The sequence below is a fragment of the Triticum aestivum genome, chromosome 3B (assembly GCF_018294505.1).
Source record: "Triticum aestivum cultivar Chinese Spring chromosome 3B, IWGSC CS RefSeq v2.1, whole genome shotgun sequence".
In the NCBI taxonomy this organism is placed as follows: domain Eukaryota; kingdom Viridiplantae; phylum Streptophyta; class Magnoliopsida; order Poales; family Poaceae; genus Triticum; species Triticum aestivum.
The window spans coordinates 584,354,439-584,364,568 of NC_057801.1; positions in this window are offsets into that span (position 1 = coordinate 584,354,439).

The window sequence follows — 10,130 nt, forward strand, 5'->3', positions numbered from 1 at the left end:
AATAGTACAAACTTTGCAGAGTCGAAATCATTCAAGTAACCGTATCTTGGTCAACGACTGTGTTCAACTTATCTTTGGCAGTGTCAGTCTCAGTGACAACACTCCGGTGAACAAACATGAGTGTTAAGTCCGGCTAGATGATTATTCCTGTGGATGGACTAACCCGTTTATTATTATGTGCTGAGTATTTCCTGTGAGTGATATATCTTCATGAATTTATTGAATATGAATGATGAACTATAAGCCCTTTCTATGATGTCACTCAGACGTCCAACTGTGGCACTCTTGTTATTTACTTTCAATATAAGCCCTTTCTGTGAGGTTGCTTAGACGTCCGACTGTGGCACCCCTGTTATTTATTTTCATTATAAGCCCTTTACGTGATGTCGCTCAGACGTCCGACTGTGGCACTCTTGTTATTTATTTTCAATATAAGCCCTTTACGTGATGTCGCTCAGACGTTCGACTGTGGCATCTCTGTTATTTACTTACATTATAAGCCCTTTCCAAGATGTCTCTAAGACGTCCGACTGTGGCATCACTATTATTTACTTTCATTACAAGCCCTTTCTGAGATGTCGCATAGACGTCCGACTGTGGCACGCACTGTCATTTGCTTTTCAATATAAGCCCTTTATGTGGTGTCAAACAGATGCCCGACTGCAGCATGTTAATTTATTCATTTCACCTTTTGAGGCGTCGCTTCAGACACCCGATCGGTTTTCAGTTATTTCATTTGGATTTCGGGAGGACTACCGCCTGACTTCCTTTTATCCTACATGCCGTTCAAATCTATTATTTGAGTGTGCATTGCTAACTGCTCATGGTGCATCGTGTTTACATTTGTTATATCTTATGTCCGAACTGTCTTGCGAGTACATTCAAAGTACTCACCTGGCTTGTTGATTTGGCCAGATGTGGACGAAGGTGATCTCATGGATGAAGAGTACGATAGCGAGTCCGACACCTAGAGGAGTCCCAGTCAGTCCCGTGCGACCCTGGATTTGGTCACTTGTATTATATCTGCCTCCGCTACCCAAATAAATTCATCAAGCCTCACTTTGACGCTCGATGAGCTGCCAGATTAGGAGTCATGTCATCCACTCCACTGTGACATATCCACCACCACTTTTATTGCAAGTCAGTAGTATGCCACCACATCCTTGTGTCATATCCGCCCTTATGTAAAATATTGGCGTGCTTGTAATAAATTGTTGAGCAACCGCAGCTCAACCCTGTATAATATTTAGTACTACTGGATTTCTGTATCAAGGATTTGCCTACCAGTAATGAGGATTTTCCTATACTGGTCTATATAAAGGTCGGTTGTTCAATAAGATTTTTATTGAAAAACCGGTCGTGACAAACTTGGTATCAGAGCCAGGCTGACTGTAGGAAGCCACTAGGTGCGATCGCTAATCGGTTATTAGCATTATCAGTGTTATTTTAATATTTTGCAAATGTAGTCATTTTCTGACAATCAGCATAAATTTATGATCTGACCACTCAGAATTTTTGCCTACTTTTGTAGATGGCTGGCAACGACTGTGAGTCGCAGGTGTTCGCCAACGTACCTGAGGGGTTCGTCAAGCTCCTCACCTCCATCAACAAAATCGCGATCGGGCCATCGACTCATCCGGAGTTCACACTGTACCAGCACAAGATCAACGATGGTCTGTCCATGCACCAGCCCGCGGTGCAATTCAAGGGAGGGTGTGTTGAGTTATGCCGCTTCCGGTTTGTGGGAAGAGCCATGCCTACGGAGAGGCATGCTATGCAGATGGCTGCCCGTGAGGCGATAGCTCGTCTTCGGGATGTTCTTCCTTCAATGAAGACTCGTCGCTACTGCATCCTTCCCTGCCACGTGCCATACACCTGTCACTAGGCATTTGCTTGCCCTAGAGGAGAAAGGGATGAGGCTATTGAGATGCTAGTTGACTATCTCAAGGCGCTTGAGGCCGGTTTTGATAACCTTGCGAACGACCTCATGGCTGCTCACATGTCCATCGTGCACAGCTGTTCCGCCAACAGGAGGGAACTTCTCCATACATATCCACCACTGACATACGTCTCGTCCTCGGCATCCCACACGCCGGCCACCCTCGCCACTGCTCGCCGCCTACCTACTCCTGAAGAATTTGACCGAGTCATCGCTCCTACTCCAGTCAGAGCTGCGCCACCTACCGCACCCGTTCCAGCTCCACAGCTCAGTGCTTGACGTCTAGAGCCTATTATTGAGGAGGAGGTTGAGTCTCCATCTCCCCTGGGCCTTACCCTTGGCAGGCCAAGGGAAGTCCTTACCATCACCGACTAAGTGCGCCCAGCATGCCGTGCAGAGTGTCAGCATGTATGATATGTTTATATGTACATAGGTTGTGAAAAGTAGTTTGTATGCGCATCATGTAGGAACTGGGAAGTGCACTAGCCTAAATAACATGTCAGGATTGTGTACGCACGTCCTGAGTGATGTATTGTATAATTATAGCTTGCGTGTAAGATATGTACCGAGCGGTCCTTCTCCGTGCGCAATCAAGTATTTCCTTGAAAAATGTTGGAGTTCTTAAATTTTCGTTTTGCAAAAATTATTTTTGTCTCACAGCTTTTCTCACAAATTTTTACAAAAAAAACCCCAGAGTGGAAAATGCCTCGCCCTTGGACTCGCTCCATGCCAAGTCCGCCAGAAGAGAATTATGGTACGCAGACAAGCAACAACTTTACACAGGGGCAATCAAGTCAGCAAGGCAGTGATGCGCATTTTCGCAAGTATGCCGCCTTTATGAACAGAGTCAGCAACAACACCAAGAAATGATGAACCAAGTCATCAATATGGGAAATCACCATGGTCCGTATCAACAGCAATCCAAACTGTCTGAGCTACAAAAGACGCGTCCCCCAACATTTTCTCCTACTGACAAACCTCTTGAGGCCGATGATTGGCTTCGAGACATGGAAAGGAAATTAATTACTGCATAGTGTTCAGACCACGAGAAAGTACTATATGCACTACATTATCTCACTGGAGCGCTGCATCATGGTGGGAGAATTTCCTACATATGCACCCCAATGAACAAGATATAACCTGGGAGGAATTCAAAGAAGGTTTTCGTGGGGAGCACATCCCCAGAAGTATTATGAAGCTCAAGAAGAGGGAGTTTCATGACCTCAAGCAGAGGACCATGACGGTGACTGAATACAACAGTCAGTTTACACTATTGTCTTGCTACGCCAACGAAGAACATATGACTGAAAACAAGAAGATGGAAAAATTCCTGGACGGTCTGGCACCCGCACTAAAATGCCAGCTGGTCGTGCACACCTTCCCAGATTTCAAAACACTGGTGGATAAGGCGATTACATTGGAAAATGAACGCCGCTGCTTGGAGGATTTTCGCAAGCGCAAAAGGGACCAGACTACACTTGCTCGCAACCACCGGAGCAAGACGGAATTTCAAAAAGTTGGGGCACCCAAACCCACGACCAACGCTTCACGCCCAATCAAAAATTTCCATGCAAGGGACAAGGAGTTCACATATCGCCCAGGCGTTACTTGCTACGCTTGTGGAGAAGAAGGACACTATGCCAAGCAGTGTCCCAAACCAAGAAACTCGGCCCCCAAGCCGAACAACGGTGGTAATAATTCAACGCCCAAGCGGAACAACTTCAACCCCAGTAACAACCACAAGAAGGGTCACTTGAACCACGTGACCAGAGAGGAATCACAGAATGCCCCGGATATCGTACTCGGTACGTTCCTTGTCAACACAATACCTACCACGGTTTTGTTTGATTCTGGAGCTTCTCACTCATTCATTTCAAATAGATTTGCTTTGCAAAATGATTTTTCGATGCTTCCCTTGGAAAAATCCATGATCATCAAGTCCCCTGGGATTAAGCAAGTTACTCAGAATTACTGCCAAGGTGTGGTTATTGACCTTGAAAGACTAAAGTTTCATGCAAACCTCATCGTGTTGGAAAACAAGGGACTGGATGTTATCCTAGGAATGGACTGGTTAACCACCAACAAAGGATTTATTGTCTGCTTCAATCGGACTGTGATTCTCACCCATCATCACGGGAAGACAATAAAGATTTCAGCTCAAGAAAGACAAATATCACGACTACCAAGGTTGAACAAGGTCGACATCTCAGAGTTAAGCAAAGTTCCAGTGGTATGTGAGTTTCCCAACGTATTTCCCGAGGAACTACCAGGCATGCCGCCAGACCGGGAAATAGAATCCATCATTGAGCTAGCACCTGGAACCACCCCCATTTACAAGAAGCCCTATAGAATGGCACCCTTCGAGTTGGTAGAATTAAAGAAGCAAATAAAGGAATTACTGGAAAAGGATTTATTCGAGCCAGCTCCTCACCTTGGGGTTCACCAGTATTATTTGCCAAGAAAAAGGATGGGACACTAAGGTTGTGTATAGACTATCGAGCGCTCAACATGGTCACCATCAAAAACAAGTATCCTATGCCAAGGATAAATGACTTATTTGACCATCTCGCACAAGACAAAGTCTTCTCGAAAATTGATTTGAGGTCGGGATATCATCAATTAAAAGTACGGACAGAGGATATTCCCAAGACAGCATTTACCTCAAGATACAGATTATACGAGTTTACAGTAATTCCGTTTGGACTGACGAACGCCCCTGCATATTTTGTCCACCTCATGAACAAAGTATTTATGAAATTTATGGACAAATTTGTTGTGGTATTCATTGACGATATTCTGGTATACTCCAAGACACCAAAAGAGCACGCTGAACATCTCAGGATTGTACTGGGAAACTAAGGAAACACCAATTGTACGCCAAGTTCAGCAAATGTGAATTTTGGTTAAGACAGATTGGATTTCTAGGCCACGTACTAACCCAAGAAGGTGTTGCCGTAGACCCGGAAAAATTCAAGGCCGTACTTGGCTAGAAACCACCAGCCAGCGTAACGGACGTACGAAGTTTCTTGGGAATGGCAGGATATTACCGAAGATTTATTGAAGGATTCTCCACCATAGCAAAACCAATGACCCAGTTGCTCAAGAAGGATAAAAAGTTTGTATGGACCGAAGCCTGCGAGAAAAGTTTCCAAGAACTCAAAAGGAAACTAACAACAGCACCAGTATTGGTTGTGCCCGACATACACAAAAGCTTTGAAGTGTATTGTGACGCATCCCGAAAGGGCCTCGGATGCGTATTGATGCAAGAAGGCAAGGTAGTTGCCTACTCTTCCAGGAAACTACGAAAACAAGAAGAGAATTACCCCACTCATGACATGGAATTGGCAGCAGTCATCCATGCGCTCAAGGAATGGAGACACTTTTTGCTTGGGAATCGTTGTGAAATATATACGGACCATAAAAGCCTCAAGTATATTTTCACACAACCAGAACTCAATTTGCGACAACGACGCTGGTTGGAATTAGTGAAGGATTATGATGTTGTCATACACTACCATCCAGGAAAAGCAAATGTAGTGGCAGACGCCCTTAGTCGAAACCCCAGTTCGGGCAACGACAACCTACCAAATTTGAGGCCATAATTCCAGCAGGAGTTTACCAAACTCAACTTGGTAATGGTCACCGAAGGCAGTGTATTGAATTTGGAAATACAGCCCAACCTGATAAAACAGATCAAGGAGGCTCAGCATGGACACCCCAGCATCGAAGGAATGAAAAGAAAAGTGAGCTTGGGCAAGGCCGCAGAATTCGTCATAGACGATAAGGGAATATTGTGGTACGGAGATAGGATTTGCGTACCAAATGTAGAAGACCTTAAACAGCAAATTCTGGTTGAAGGCCACACCGCTCCGTATTCAATCCATCCTGGAGGAACCAAAATATACAAGGACCTTCAGGAAAAATTTTGGTGGCACGGTATGAAAAGGGACATCGCCACGTTCATTGCATGTTGTGATTCATGTCAGCTCATTAAGGCCGAGCACCGGAAACCAGCCGGACTATTACAGGCAAACAAAATACCCGAGTGGAAATGGGACGAGATTGGAAGGGATTTTATTGTCGGACTACCCCAGTCACGATACGGAAATGATGCCATATGGGTCATCACCGACAAATTAACTAAGGTGGCACATTTCATCCTGGTGAAGGCAACCCACACCACTCAGAAGCTTGCCAGGCTTTATCTTTCCTGTATCGTCTGTATGCATGGAGTCCCAAAGACTATAATATCTGACAGAGGCACCCAATTCATCTCTAGATTTTGGGATCACCTACAACAGGCTCTGGGAACCCAACTAGCATTCAGTACAGCATACCACCCCCATACGGATGGACAAACTGAACACATAAACCAAATTCTAGATGACATGCTGAGGGCATGTGTCCTCACCTATGGAACCAGTTGGGAAGAGAGCTTGCCCTATGCAGAGTTCGCATACAACAACAGTTATCAAGCCAGCCTACAAATGGCACCCTTCGAAGCCTTGTACGGGCGGAGATGGCGTACCCTGCTAAATTGGTCAGAGACCGGAGACAGCCGTATCTTTGGCCCAGACATGCTCAAAGAAGATGAGGAGAAAGTCAAGCTAATCAGGGACCGACTCGAGACAGCTCAAAGCCGACAAAAGAGTTATTACGATCGAAAACATCGTGGAGTCAGTTTTGAACCCGGTGAGTATGTGTACCTGCGAGTATCACCTATGAGGGGCCTACAACGATTCAAGGTTAAGGGAAAGTTAGCACCAAGATTCATCAGACCACTCTGTGTAGTTGCACGAAGAGGCACAGTAGCCTACCAGCTAGACCTACCCGAAGAATTGTCATACGTCCACGACGTGTTCCATGTATCACAGTTGAGGAAGTGCGTAAGCAACCCAAAGAAGCATGTGTCACATGAAGACATTGACGTGCAACTAGACCTCACCTACAGAGAACGTCCAATAAAAATATTGGAGGAGTCTGAAAGAAGAACCCGTCAGAAAACAATCATGTTTTTCAGAGTTCAGTGGAGCAATCACACCGAGAATGAAGCAACATGGGAAAGAGAGGACTTTCTTCGGACAGAGCACCAACACCTATTTGAGGATCAGCTGAAATCTCGGGGACGAGATTTTTCCTAAGGGCGTAGGTGTTGTGACACTCCAAAAAAAATTATTTGGTTTTCAGCAAATTCTTCATTTAATTTGAAGGAGGCTATACAAAATCTTTTAAAGGACCCTCCCTCTCAAATATTTTTATTATGTCAAATTTTTATTTTTGGGTCATACTCAACCTTGATGTTTGATTTTGAAGGTTCTTCATTGGTGTTTGCTCATCACCAATTATTTTTGAAAGTTTTTCCTTTAAAAAGAAATCCTTAGGGTTTTGGATTTATTTCTTTTATCCCAACCATACTCTTTTATCATGCCTCATGTTAGAAATTCCTCCCAAAACACCTCCCTCCACTTTGGTCAAGTCAAGTAGTCAATCCCAGCAAGTTCAACTCATTTTTGCTTTTTATTCCATTTATTTTAACCCTAAAACTATTTCTGCCTTTTATTTTGGGCTTAGGAGATTTACAAAGGAAGTACCAAACCCCTTTTGAGTTTTGATCTCAAATCACCTCCTCTGGCTAGTCCTTAGCACCCCCAACCTTGATCCATCAAGATCCACTCTTCCACAGTTCAAAATTTTCAAATTTCACTCACTGCAAGTTTGAACCAGATTCATCATTTTTGGTGAAATTCATATTTTCTCTTCTCCAAAAATTCTACAAAAAAATCAGGCAGCCCCCAGGTGCATTGAGAGGCCACCCCACAAAAGATCAGCTCCAGATAAATTGCCCACATGCCAAAATCATTTCATCGAACACCTGGCCTGCACTGTTACTATACATGTTCAGAATTCAGTGATTCAGGCGACCGTCAGTGTTGTTTTCTTCAGAGTCTTGGCGTCGATCTCACCAGTGCACGCTCTAGCGCCCTGAGCACTGCTTCTCCTTCTTATCTAGAGCGCCGCATGCTCTCTTGGTCGGGCACAGGTCCCAGTAAGGATAGAACCGCATATTGATACGCTTTTGCAAGGTGGATATCATTACATCAACATTACATAATAGATGGGAATACATACAAAAAGGCATACAATGCCACACGAATACAAAAATACATAAGACATAAGACCGACATCCGAATATGACGAGAATGACAAGAATTGAAAGCTCACGGAATCAGATAGACTATGAAACCACTCCGGTTAGAATGAGATAAGAAACGAATACTACTGAAAGGATTTTGGCATCACTCCGACTGAACATGGAAAGAATAGAACATGAACTTGAGAAGATGGAATGATGCTTGCCGAGAGGAACGACACAATGCCTCCGAAAGAATTGAAATAGTGGAATGAAAAGAACGGGGAAGAAAATGACAACTTGTGCCACGAATGAAATTGAAATCATCTTTCGAAGGAAGGTTTAAACGGAGTTGTTGAGAAAATCAACAACGAAAAGAATAAGCATGTCATGGACTTACGGATAACATTTCAAAATTATGAGGTGATAATCGACCACGAGCAGAAAAGATTAGATAGCTGAGAAGAACGAAGAAATGCAAAACTCCGCTTCAAAAAAAAATACAGAGAATTAATTGCACTTCGAGACACGATAAGAAAAGATACTTGAACTCCGCCAACAAGAATCTTGATGAACTCTTGAAGAATGAATTAAATCATGAAGAGCCACCATGAAGAACTCCGGTGACAAAGGGATGATGAGATAGAACGAAGGAAAAGAATAAGATTAGCCTTGCGCTGATTTAGATGGATGTTCCGACGAGATGGCCGAGGAAATTTGAACTCCGGAAAAGAAAAGATGAGAACACTTGGAACTAGAATCTATTCATCAAGAACAAACTCCGAAGAAAAGGGATTACTCAATTGGATGAAATAAGAATAAGATTTATTGTATGCTTATCCTTCATCAAATTAAATTGATGACAAGCAATGGATTTTTCATACTACTTATTCTTCTTGAAAAGGATTAAGAAGTGACATAACGCAAACTTGAGAAGGTATTCATGAATCACCGGTAGGATTGAAAGAACGAATGAATTAATATGATTACAAATGAAAAGGGGTCTTGAACGAAGCACCGTTAGAATTCAAAATTGAATGACGAAGGAGAATGACTCACCGGGAAGAATAGGAAAAACAAGAATATACTTGAGGGACTGAAGATGCAATTGAAAGAAGAGATCGCGAGCTGATTGAAACATACTTGAACGAAGCACCGGAAGAATTCAAAAATGACTGAGGAAAGATAATGAATCACCGGGAAGAATTTGAAAAACAAATATGCTAGAGGGGATTTAGATGCAAAAGAACAAAGAGATCATGAGATGATTAAAGAACACTTGAGCGAAGCACCGGGATAATATTGAGACGACCGAAGCTCAAAAATTTAGAACGAAGAAATCTTCCGAGAAGATGACCTCTGGATGATCGAGAGGGGAAGCAACTCCTGAAATATTTCGGATGGATCAAAAGAATAACTGACAAATGGAATAATTTACGAGGATAACATGAAGTTAGAACCACGAATATTCGGAAGAGCGGGCAAGATTTAGAGGAAAAATTCTTCTTCGGTCTTCAAAGTTGAGAATGACGACGAGAAACACCACCGAAATTACTAAGATACTCCGGGAGAATGAAAAACGAAGGGGTTGAGCCAACAATGAAATGATTTAGAAAGCGAACTTGGAGAAGACATGTGACTGATGGGATCCATTCTTACGTCACGCTTGCAAAGGATTTGAGAATAACTCCGGGAAAAGAGAAGAGTTAGGTAAGATCCTGGGAAAAGACCCGTGGGTTAGGGCCCACTGAAAAGAAACACTGTTGAAAAGGATTGTTGAAAAGATAGATGATGCACCGGAACAATTGAAATATTTGAATGAGATGACAACCTCGAATTAATTGGAACACCGATGAATCTCCTGAGAAGTTTTCTGAACTCCGTAATGAATGAATGGTGAGAGGCAAACGAGCAAGGAGAACACTTGATCCAAGGAAAAGAATGAGATCAACCCGAAGAGAACTTGAATTGAGTCTACCGGAAAAGAAAGAGATCAAGAATGACGAACGAGACGAGAATTCACCGGTTGAAATAATTGAGGGAAGACTGAAGAGACTCCGT